This window comes from Myripristis murdjan, chromosome 6 (assembly GCF_902150065.1).
Source record: "Myripristis murdjan chromosome 6, fMyrMur1.1, whole genome shotgun sequence".
NCBI lineage: Eukaryota > Metazoa > Chordata > Actinopteri > Holocentriformes > Holocentridae > Myripristis > Myripristis murdjan.
The window spans coordinates 17,139,849-17,152,922 of record NC_043985.1 but is presented as its reverse complement, the minus strand read 5'-3'; the positions used below and the strand labels follow the sequence as shown (position 1 = coordinate 17,152,922).

General features: G+C 41.0%; 1 protein-coding gene across 9 annotated transcripts in view; it reads left to right on the top strand.

Moving 5' to 3' along the window:
* The window catches only part of tjp1b (tight junction protein 1b), a 62,586-nt gene that overhangs the window by 20,982 nt on the left and 28,530 nt on the right, over window positions 1-13,074 (top strand). The window contains exon 1 of one of the 9 annotated variants that reach the window (XM_030054136.1): window positions 7,073-7,208. The exons of 7 other annotated variants lie outside the window; for them this stretch is intronic. The gene's annotated coding sequence lies outside the window, so the exon portion shown is untranslated. Of the gene's footprint in view, window positions 1-7,072; window positions 7,233-13,074 lie in introns of those variants that run through there. One more of the 9 variants, XM_030054137.1, reaches the window with a different exon arrangement.

The following is a 13,074-nucleotide window of genomic DNA, read 5'->3' as shown; positions in this document are numbered from 1 at the left end:
GTATTAATTCTGTTATGATTATCACAGTTGATCCTCCATCCACTGATCAGGCTACATCATGTACAGTGATATGTGAAAGCCCAGCATTAGTACCAAATCATGTATTGGTTTGAATTTGATGCATCACAACACAGTACAGCCCGACATCCATGGTCAAAAAAGAGAAACACAACACAGGAGGACACTCGCTGTAATAAACATAAACCCATAAATCATCACGAAACAATTATTTTTATATATAGGCCTCATTTTCCACATCACGCCGAAATTTCTGGGCTGTGTGATTGGATTTGAGAATGAATGAGAGTGAGGAGTGTGTGTGCGTGCGCGTATGTGTGTGTGTGACAGTGTCTGCTCTGTGTCAGCGGTGTGTGTTTGTCGTGTTGCTGGACATGTAGGATGTTTGTTGATGCCCAGGGAGGCACCATATGCTGTTTAGACTCAGGAGCATCCCATCACGGCAGACCCGTGGGTGAACAACCCCAACTCCCTCTTGTGTCTCCCTCCGTCCATTCACGCGTGCATCATCAGCCAGCAGGGTTAACATCATGCAGATCCATTTCCTTCTGCTTGTTTTCACGCCACTATCATAAATCCCTCATATAGATCTCCTACAAGGCCTGACGCAGCCAGGGCTGACATGGATAAATAATGTTCAGCTGAATTCCTGCAGAGGGCAGAGTTTTACTACCTAAACATACAGGAACACAGTGGAACATCCATGTTTGCATAAATGACGCAACAGAAAGAGGAGGGGTAGATGTGCAGTTTGGATACTGAGTGAAGCTGACTGTTTTTTCCTTCATATGTGGCTATAAAAGAGTTTCAGTGTTAAGATATATTTAAGCAACAATTTGCAACACTGGGTATTGTATTGTATAAAGACCAGCCTTGCATTGTTTGGCTCTGTTGGAAACAACTTTACTGATAAATAAATATATTTTAATGTTGGGGTCTATGCTGCAGTCAAGTCATGAGAAATGTTGTTGTTGTTTTTTTTGCCTGGAAGATATCACTAAAGATATGATGCCCACTCTCAGCCTTTTCAAACTTTTACATTACTGTACAGATATTTGAATTTTAAAATGCTTAAAATAGTGCACACTCCCCAAGTGGATACAAGCAGGCGAGATCCAAAAGGAGTAAAAACTAAACAAGCTTTTGGGGAAGGGAGGGGTGGGCCAATTTAACAAGGTCCTGCAGGGTGAATCTCGCGCTCTCTCTCTCTCCCTCTCTCTCTCTCTCTCTGCACACACACACACACACACACACACACACACAACTGGCCACTGTCATCTGATGCATTGCACAGGGGGCAACCTTGCGCTGTTTGCTCTGTTAAACAATAATTGTGGCTTATAATTTTTTTCTCTTGCTTTTGTGGATTTATCGATGACTCAACCCTCTGTAGTTGTGATAAACAAAATTAATTTCCAGTTGAATTGAAAAGCCGCTGAGATTTATGGTATTTTCTGGCCTCTCTCCGCAGTGCGGTAAATTACCCCTGGGTGATTTTTCTCCTTGTCTCCCTGTTACCCCATCACCTGCCCCACAAACCCCCAAGTCCGGTCCAAAGGGAGCACCTGGTCCCACATCATTAGGGCCCCTGACTGCTTTATTCCCATCCTGAGCAAGGTTGCTCTTGTAAGAAATGTCATCAAAAGACATTCTCAGGATCTGATTTGGTTTGTAGAACATGCAAAGCCAAATCAAATCAATTTTAATCGTATAAAAAGTTACAGACATCTACACAAACTTGCAGCCTGTAGTTCTCATTATAAGTCAGTCGCTGTGTGCTAAGGAGGTTTCACTGTGATTACAGGAGTGTCTGATGTCAGTTTGTGTTTGACCAGTGAGTCTTCCTGGGCTTACATGAGAAGAGCCTCGGAGTCTTTATGACTAATTAACATGGCTAATTAATCTGCCGCAGCCATTTGCAGCTGTCTGTGAAATCACAATTGGATTGATCAGGATCCTGTTGGTTTAGAGGCTCTTATTCCCCCAAGGAATTCAGCTTCATCTTTGCCACTGCCATCTATGATCTGGGCACATTTTCAAAAACAAAATAAGTCAACATACCATTTTGCTAAATATCACCCCCCGCCACCCCCCACCCCCCCACCCTCACCCCCCTCTCTAGTACACGCAGCTCTGTATCATCCACATTAACTGATTGGAATTGTTAATCTTTATTAGCATTAGTGCTCTCCCCTCCGGGGATAAACATACTTAGGTGATTGCTTCTTTGCTAAACACAGTAACTGTTAAGAACCTACTATACATGATGCTATAGTTTGATCCTGTGAGGATTTGGATGTGGGTGGCCTGAGCTGCCGTGTTGTCACATGATCTGGTGGCTGTGGATGGGGAGGTCATGTCGTGTCATGTCACCTGATATGTCTGAGCTCTTGGTGGGAAAAAATTAGATGCAGATTATGGGCTCAGTTAGGGGAATCTTGAAAAATATGGATTTCATCCCTGCACATGGATTCTGATTTTAGCTTAGCAGTTATGAATGAATAATCCAGATTTGTGACTCACAGCCCATATTTTTTCCTGCCTGTAGCTCAAAATCAGTTTGCTTTTCCTGACATTGTGTGAAATTATATCTGCCTTGGATGAGCATTTCAACAAACTGCATTGACTGCACATGAAAGCACACACTTGAGTTTCAAAAAATAAATTGCATACAGAGTCTGTTGGTGCAGATAAATATTGATACTGAAAAGATTTGGATGTGGTGAAAACCGTAGTCTTGACACTACATTTAAACTGCTTTGTTCCTGTGCTGCAGTCAATACAACAGCAAAACTGTCAAACATGCATCTTTTGGATAGTATGGGTGAAAGCTAATCCCAGCAGTAAGCTGTTAGAAACACAAACCCTCGTCCTTGGTAATGAGAATACAATGGTGATTAAAAAAATAAAAACTTTATCATTCCATTTGAGCCACAGACAAATCAAGAGCAACACAATTAGACCGCCTCAAAATCAATTGCTTAATTGCTTTACACTTGGCCCCGATATAAAAGCTGACAACACAAAAGCTTAAGCAGCAAAGCCTGCGGCATCGATAATCGTGAAAATCGAAATCTGAAATCTATTGCAGAAAGTGCATGTTTCCCAGCTGAATGTAGTACCCTAAATTAAGCACACGATATCTGCTGTCATCCTCATCAAGATTTTGGTCCCTTTTGAAATAATGTTAGATTATAGTCACAAAGTGTCAGATAAACTGCTAATAAGCTGGAGGGAGATCAGCTATGCTCTAATTTGCTCCGTATACAGGTTTCAGCTGCACTCTACCATATCTGCAGCCCTGCTCCACAGAGGTCATTCCTAATTCTTCTATAAGCACCTTTCAATAAGGTGTTTTTTTTTCCTGCTGACTTCACAAAGTAGCTCATGCTTGCTAGTTCACGGAGCCCTTGCTGTCTTTTTAGCTCTGAGTGTGCTAAAGCTGCACCACATAGTCACGTGGGATCACTAGGCCCTGTGTAAGTGTCGAGAACTGATGGGCTGGGTGTCAAAAAAGTCAGGGTGCTGGGTGCTCAGGTCAGGGGTTGGGGCTCCTGGCAAAGGGACAGCACAGAGCTCGTAGAAATACTGGCCTCTGTACAGTGGCCACTCTGTTATGGGATTACATTGATGTACCCCAGTTTGTCAAAACAAAGGCTAGATAATAAGACAAGAAGCAGAAAGTCTTGTGTATCACCTTACAGTTGTGACCAAGTGGTGTTAAATGATAGCCTTTGTATCTGATGTTGTCACTGGATAAATGCTTTTATTTTCATCCGCTGCAGGGCTATGTTTAATGTCTGTCATGTCATACGATAGCTGCAGTCATAAAAACTCATGGATAGCCATGCCACCCTTTGCTTAGTAGGCTGTTTTCCTGACCTGTACAGTCAGGAGGTGACTCACTCACCGTCAGGGGCAGCGCACTCTAAAAGGAAACCTGCTGTGAATTTCTAATTTGCTTTTCCACTCGTGTGATTTGGTCCTGCAGTCATATTCTAGTTTGGATCCTGTCTCGATGCCTAAATGTGCTGATGGGACAGAGGGGGCTGCATAATTCTGTTGCACGGCATGTGAAACTCCCTCTGTGCTGTTGGAGCTAGTGATGCAAACACTGCCATAGCGTTAACAGAGGGTATTTCAAGGGCTTTCACAGAGAACATTAAGCAGCATAAGCTCACATCAAAGTCAATCCGAATTATATGCAGATCTTAAAAAGTTTACATTCGTGTATTTCCAGGGAAAGGCTTTTGATAGCTTGTATTTTTCTGCTTCACGCCTTCAGCCACTTTTAATACTGCATGATAATTCATTGTTGTGCACTCATCCAACCATCACTTGTGCTAAATGACACATTGTCCTGACATATTGCCTGAGCTGTGCCCATTAGCGTTATCACTGGACACTGTCAACAAGACACAGCTGTAACAGAGGTTCCGGGTACAGATACACAGCAGTTTAATTCTTCACCCTGTGCTTTAGTTGCTACATTTTATGTGAGGTGTGGAATTTTCCTTGCTTTATATCTACAACATATCCTGGCGTTCATCATATTTTGTTTTTCCACAGGATGTCTATGACTGCCCTTGTTTATCTAATTCTTGTGACCTTGGCCAACTCGCATTCTTCCATTCAAGATGCCCCCACCCCCCTCCTTATAGTCCGCCAATGGAATCTGCAGCAAGTCTCCTTACGTCAGCAACATTGCGGGACCTCTGTGCTCCTCCAGCATTATAGTCAGCCCCTATCTCCTCCTGCACTCATTAGTGCAAGATCTAGACGTGACAAGAACGGTCACATTATCACAAAGCGACAAAATGCACAACAGAGGGTGCTGCATAGTGTAAGGGCCTTCTACAAACAAGCACAAAAACTACGGTGCATGGGGGGAAAAGTCTTAAAGAGTGGGATTTGGTGCAGTGCACAATTTATATTCTACTGTATATTGATTACATCTGTATACCCCCTGGGAAGGAGTATTGAGCATCGTGACTGTAGGGTGGATTTTAGTTCTACCCCCTGCATTTTAAATGGATTTATATCTGCAGAATGGCATTACTGTTTACGTAGCCTACCGAAGCCTCTGTTACATGGGTTTATATCTGCTCTAAGTGATGCCCAGATTCTTCAGTCTGTTTCTTGCACTCACAATATAACATTTATACAAGCAGTTCTCTAAATGAAGGGCCTGTCCTGCTCATCCCCAAAAGCAGGTTTTGCAGAAAACTCACATTTTGAAAGAAATTGCCATTTTTGCTGAGTATACCGACAATGAGTAATAAATGTCAGTATAGTGAGCAATAAATGTCTGTGCAATGAAGCTCAACAAACACACACACACACACACACACACACACACACACACACACACAGATATGAGGGATAACGCATCTTGGCCTTGTCCAGTTCGTTGGGTTCAAAGAATTTGCCTAATCACTCATCTTACTACAGTATCAAAACAAATTTAAATGTTAGGCCAACTGAATGTGGGACAGTCCTTTTTTCATAATTTGAGTTTTCAGATTATTGCCATGAGAGCAATATGCAACTGGATGTAAAATTCTGACTGAATAAGTGTTAGTGGTAAGAGCCTATTGGTTGGACAATTGTGTAATACATGTTAAACATCTCTTTTATACTATGCCCTGTAAATAAGCAGAGATGACAGAAATTAGCCTGGCAGTTGAAGGCTCTTAATTATTAATGCATCATCTCAACACTAAATCATCCACAGACAAAAACAGGTGTTCTCAGCACTGGGTCAAATTGTGTTCTGCCAATAGTCTGCATTTACAACACTGAATGAGGCTAAAAATGTATTCTGAGGAACACTTCCAAATACAACTCCCTGTTTTTGCTTTAATAGAGGTGGATATGAGCAGTCCAGCTTCTCTGTGGTCGCTCTCTGCAAACTGAGCGGCGCACTCATCACTACACCCATTTATTAGCTCTCTGTTTGATCAGGATGCTTGTTAAAGCACAGGGAAGATAAAATGTAACTGGTTAGGTCACATGCAGCAAAGCTGACAGTGCTTTCTCTGCACAATATCCTATTACTGCAGTCTACCTGCAGATAGCCTCAGGGCTTAAAAAAAAAAAAAAAAAAAGTTTTGTATTTTTTCACGATTCTTTTTTTTTTTTTTTTAACTTCTTCATATTGTTTTACTGGGCTGTCTTTACCAGATTGAGTTGGGTGTTATACTATTCAGAATGAACTGTTTATTCTCTGGTAGTCCATATATGGCTAGATGAAAGAACAAAACCTCGAGACCTATCTAAAGTCATAGTAGGCCTATAATTAATTTTGAGATAAGAGGAGAATTTAACTGGGTTATTCTTATTTTTTTCTGACCAACCAACTGCTCGCTCGATTAATCAGTTAAACGAAAGGAGATTATTTCTGTACACATTCTTTTTTTAAGGAACACATTGAACCATAAATAACCTACCTATCTGCAATTGAAAAAAGGAATAAATACTGTCTTTCTGGTAAATCGTGACAAAATTGTATGATCCATCTTAACATTAATGCATTTGAAATATAGAGAGGTCGAATAGGCCACATCAATACCCTCACTAATGTTCCATTGAATATAATATTCCCACAAGGATACGTGTGAGCTTACACTGACCTGTGGACTACTTTGAGGTGTTGTTTCCCTGCAACATGATGAAATTCCCAGTATAGACTTATCGTTTTGCTGTGACATTTATATTGCGCCCTTCTAAAATGTAGGCTGTCACAATATTAACGGGTGCTCTCAACTGAGATGATTTTGAAATGCATTTTAATTAGATAGTGGTCGTATCCGTTCATCCGTAGCAAGACTTGTAAATGTATTGAGCGGGCACTGTCCTCGGTGTATTTTCTCTGTCGACTCGACGACCGCCTGCTCTCACAGCGGAATGGCGCTGGATGCTGGGCAGTGCTGATGCTGCTGCTGCTGCTGCGGCTGTCTCTCCGCTGCTCTCCGCTCCCCCCGCGGACAAAACCAAATGGTTTCTTCCAGGCGAACCTGTCACTGTCACCGCGGCTGTGAAGGAAAGCGAAGTGAGCGAGCAGAGGGGGGTAAGGCATCCACTGCCTGCCATTGCAGTGCGGCTGCTTTGGAGCCACACCAGGAAGACCTATTCATTCCTTTTCTATACGATTTTCAGACATACGCCGTGAGGACCATTGCTTTGCGAAGGTGAATGGGTTTCTTGATTCGTCTGTGAGTATTTGGGAAAGTTTTTTTTTCCTCAGCCGAAGAGGCTGACTTGTTGTGTGTCCCTCTGCGGGTACAAGCGGAGCGCTAACAGTGCAGTAGTGGAAAGGCAAGAAACCGAGGTAGCTAACGTTACCTCAGTGCTAGCGAGCTGCATCTATGCGCTATGCTAACTGGTTAGCTGTCTAGCTAGATCAGGCTTACAGCAGGTTAGCACTGTCCTGTTATCTATTACGTGAGGGCATTTTAACGACGACCGCTCAGTTTATTGTAGCGGACCTTGTAAGAAATGTAAATTAAAATCATGACATGCCCCGCAGTCCAGCTGTCACCGAGCGGACTGATGGTCCCACGTCAAGTGCGCGCCGCCAGGTAGCTACGAAGAGCTAGCTTTAGCTTTTTGGAACAAAATGTCGGCCAGCAAGGGTTGATTTGACCAAGGGGGTATCATTAGTAGCAAGAGGGCATAACATCACGAATTAGTCAGACTGTATCAGCCAAGGAGGGAGTGGTAATAAAGGGATGAGTTGCTGTAATTATTGTTGTTCTCTAAATTAAATGGAAGGTCATGCCATGTCTCTCCTTGTTTTGATGGGCGGTTGGTGTAGCTATCCAGCTAGGTAGCAGCTAGCTAACGTTAGGTGGCTAGTGGTGGTCTGGTGGCAGTGAAGTACCTGCCTAATCGGTGCCCGTCTACTTGGCTGGCTTTGTCAGCTGGATGTTGGGATGTTTTGCCTGTCGACCACCACGTTTGACTGGGTTACGTGTATCTGAGCCAACTATATTGACAACTCGTTAGCATACCAGTGGATGGACAGCTAACATGAGCAAAAGCACCAGTCGTCACCTGTTGAATATTGATAAACATCGCGTGTTGATGCCTATCTTTTGTTTTATTAATGCCTAACCAGCTGTGCATACATTTATTATAAATGAGCAACAGTGCTCAGAGAGATGACGTTATCTTTTAGGGGCATGGCACGCGGTCCACCCTGATGGCTTGTATGTTTGACTGGTTTTGTAATTAATTGTAATCACTTCTCATGCTGAATTTACCCCCCAAGAGATGGGGTAATGGAGCTGGTCTTGTCATAGAATATGCAGTCTCTGTCATGTCGAGGCTTTATAATGGCAGAAAGGGTTGGGAAATGGGAATTTCAAGGCTGCTCCCAAAAACAGTGATATAACCATACAATAATAATGTGGTTCCTACTATGTTTAGATACAGTAGAAGCATAAATTTTAAATGAAAATACTATGATTCATCACTGTAGGTCTCAGTATTGCCTCCAGTACTCCAAAGACCCCAGGCAAGGTGCAAGGTCCCAGAATTTGATGTAAATTATCATAATTGTTTGGAAAAAAGTAAGTGTTGCTTTACTGTATTTTATTTGTATTTATATGCGATCGTGGTGGAATAACTAAAATTTCATCCCTGACCTCATGATAGGAAGGTATTTTAAATGGCAAATGGACTTTGTAACAGCTAATTGAGGATTTTTGTACCATCCCTTGATGGCTCAGTGCACATTTGCCAGTTTTTGGAGGAACTCAGATTGCAGCAGTGTATGAGGAATGCTGCTGCCAAGCCTGTTGTCTGAGAAGAGCTGAATATATAGCTACTCAAGGGCAGCCATATAGTATATGTTGACCAATAAAACATGTTGCCCTAAACTGTCATGGGAACATAGGACAAATGATCTTGATATTTCAGCCACCAAAGTTAACTTCAACTGCAGTTTTGTTGTCCTTTGTATCTGCAGTACCAGAGCGCTGGCATACAGATGAATACATAAATGTCCAACCAAATGGGCTGTGTTATTGTAATATAAGGGACCAAGCATGATGCCTTGGGGTACTCCTTTAGCGGCAGTAATACACTAACTGCAATCTACCACATTGGGAGCTGGAAATTGACGCCATGTAATGTCTGAAAACTATGAGAACAACAGGCTTTTTTAGTGTTGGCCATAGCACACATGACACATGAGACTAAATTGCAAGGCCTTAGGAGAAGAATGACCTTTCTCTTTATATCCACTGAATGATACTCTGTGAATGTGTTTTTTTTTTTTTTTTTTTTTAAGTTAGGAATACTGGCACAAGATTAATCATATGACAACTAGTGGAGCCAAGTTTTTTTCCTGTGCTGATTTAAAAATCTCACAAGTTACTCATTTTTTAGGCTTTTAGGCTACCTTTTGAAGATAAGCAGAATTCTTCATGTTATTGGGAAACTGATTGATGAGTGCCGTGGACATTGAAAGGTCATCGCTCTGATATATGGCCAAGTAAAGTCTCCAGTGCAAACATCATTTTTAAAAAATAATAATAATAATAATTTAAAACCTGTGTCCTCCCGCAGTAAATCTTTCTCTTTGGGGGAAAAAAATGACATGTTTACATTACGGTTATGGCCTCTGTGACACAGGAGCCCAGCCCTCAGCCTTGAATAAATCAAGTCTGTCGTGAATCCCTATATGAAGGAGGTGTGGAATTATCAGGACAAAGAGGCCTGCAACATCTCCAATCAATCACATTTCAGCATGAGCCTGCTTTTTCTTACAGTGCAGCAGCATCCCTTATCGTTAACGTTTTTCATTGGTTCCTTTGTCTTCACTTCAATCAGTGTGAGGGAGAGAAGGCAGAGTGCAGGGAGGCGGCATTGCTTATCAGCACATTCCTGCCCTCTGTGTGCTCTGTGTGGGGCACTGATAACTTCCACTGAGCTGATTGAGTTCAGGAGCTGATTTCCTGGCACATGTGTTTGGGACAGAGTCTTAGGCTCTGGGTATCATCAGTGACCCCAGCTGCAGAGCCCTGAAAATAGACCCTGTTCACAAATAGCCATGTTTCCTGAGAGTATGTATTGAAGTTGGAAGATGATCCAGTGAAATCAAAAGCTAAAATGTGTGGGGTTTTTTTAGATATATTCAGATATTTTTTTCTAAAGACTTAGCTACAAAAAAAGTAGCTATTGCTGAAGTTAAGTTCAGATTTATTTTTTTTTTGTCACTATCTATGCGACACACATTCGATGTCACACACTGTGACAAAAAGAACAATGAATTTGGAGAAGAGCGAAATGAATGCCTTTAATTGTCTCGCAAATGCTAGACCACAAATAGAAAATGTCATTGTAAATATAGAATAAGAAACTGCTGTGTTACTAGCTGGATGCTATTATCCAAATTTACTGAATAGAAAACATGCCTTTGGCATATAGGCTATACAGCAAATGAATATACTGTGTAAATGCACAAATTTGATTTGGTCATCTGTAAATCACAATGGAGACCATCAGCCTTAAAAATCAGCAAAACACATCTCATTTTGTTGCTTTCTTAATGATGGGAACTGCAGTAGGATTTTTTAAATGTTTTTTGAGGTATCTGCATTTTTTCATGTTAGCCGCACACAGAATCAAAAATGCTTTTTGCCCTTTCCTTGCCTGTCAGTCAAGACCTAGCTGAAGCTCCATATGTTCTTTTCATCCTTGGAGTCGAATACCTGAAAGCAAACTGGAGCAGGATTCATAGCTGTATGATGTGTTTATGCTACAGGTTCACTGTTTCTAAGAATACACCAACAAGAAGAGAAACATTGGGGCTATAATACCATGGTCAGCCATTGATCAGTCAGTCTGCTTCCTCCCTGTTGGAACCTGAAACCCAATCATTATATATGGGCTCTCAAAAAAACTGAGGTGTTGGCAACCTTTTTTTTAGTTATTGATATACAGTTACTTCTGCACTGGAACATGCTTTTCCCCTCGACTGTATCTTTTTAAACATTGAGGTTATTGAGACTCGCGTTACACATCAGAGTGCTTTTGGCGGTATATTTTCAGGGATGCTATTTGTTAAGGATTTAAATATAATGGACAAAGAACTCCTTTTCATTTCCACTGGGATATTATTGCCTGTTCTGCTTTGTAAGTTCTTAAACATTACACTTAACATTTAAGGCATTTAGCTGACAGTCAGACATGCAGAACTAGTAAATGACTGCACCAGTAGATTAAGCTTACTTTTTTCCTATCTCAGTAACTCTGCAAGCAGCCAGTAATGAGTGTAGCCGCAATGCTTTTAATATTCCCTGTGAACATAAAGTGATCATGTAAGAGAACGTGCTAGAGAAACTAATTCAAGTTAAGGAAATTAATTTGTCCTGGAGAGTAATCACGCCTCTGCATTTTGTTGTAATGAACTGAATATTGTGGAGAAGTACTTTGCAGTGGCTGTATTAGAGTCCAGTGCCGATTTTTGGTGATTAGCCTCACGTGCTGTCTTAATGGCTCTTGTGGTTGATGGGAAGGTGATTCATTTTGAGGCGGGTAAGCAGAAGGCCGTGGAGAGAGGAAACTATGTATGGCATGTGTCACCACTCCTTGACTCTGCCACCTGGGATGTAAATTTAACCCGTCCTCTTGCCAGCGGTGAGTGGATTTCATGTCAGGCTAGTCCGACTTGATCATTATCCTGACTGGCAAGTGGAATGTCATGAACCCAAGACCTTGGTTTGGTGCAGAGCCTTCCAGTAAATCTGCGCGAATTATTTGTATGAATAAAATTCATTTGTAGACCTGTATTGAAATATTTTTAGGCTGGACTGCTTTCCTTTGCCAGTTTTATGATTTTATTGTGTCACAATGTGGCAATGAGGGCTTATGTATCCATGACATTTTTTTTATTATTGTTATTATTATTCCCTTATATCTGGCATATTGTGTATTTGTGTATTATGCTGCATAGTCATCTGATGAACTGATGAAAGTATTCCCAGTCAAAAATAGATCAGTGATGACTTTTGTGTCGATCCACACTTACCGTATTAACACATAACTTAGTTTTGTTCAGGAAGTAATAAATTTGTCTTATATAGATTGTCGTGTACATAGAGCCACTGTTTTTTCTTGCGTGCGGCAAGGTGGACTCTGCAGCTAATATTCGTTTTCATATATTTCATACATTTGGGAGACTTGATCCACACAATGCTAACTTCTTTTGGCTACAATTATAAGAGCAGGCAGTTTATATTCAAGTAGGATTTAATTGAGTCATCACTGTGTTATATCGTCACAGTTAGTCCCTAAAAGGTTGTTTAAAGGGAAGGCAGAATAAGAGGTGAGCATTCTATGTATTATTTTACAATACCAAAAATATAGAGTACAGCTGATATTAAGGGGCAAAAAAATATAATTGATGAAAAGCACAGGGCATCCAGTTGGTGATTATTGCTGAATAGCCTGCTGAGGCAAGCATAATAGATAGGGCATGCAAGATTATGCCATATATCGTTAAAAAAAGTACAGAAGTCTCAGTAATAACAGTCTTGTGTAGGTCAGATATTCACTAATAGTGATAATAAGCAATCCTTGATAGGCGGTAGTGAATGCTTCAGTGCTTGGGGTTGAGTCAGTGGTTTGGTATAAGTTAAACTAAGACCATGTCTACTGGGTAGCCTTAGGATGAACTGACCTAAAGTATTTATGGAATTAAATGTTGCTATGTTAGTCTCAAAAATGAAGGGAAGTAGTTTGTGTAGGAGCTCTCCTGTGTGTGTGTCAGCATCCTTTTAGTGATAGTGGAAAATACAGTTCCTCCAAAGCAGTAGGGAATGCTTCAGTGCAATGGTACGTAAGTGTTTTGTGATAACTGTTTTTTGTTGACTTTTTGTAGGGTTAACTAAGCAACATTTATTTAAATTGCCTCAGGTTAAATTTGCATATTTATGCAAATACATGATTGTGCTTATGCAACTGCAAACTCCATTAAATTGGGTAGATTTTTTCGAAAAAAAAAAAAAAATGTAAACACTCCTTATCATCATCAGCTTATCATTTCTT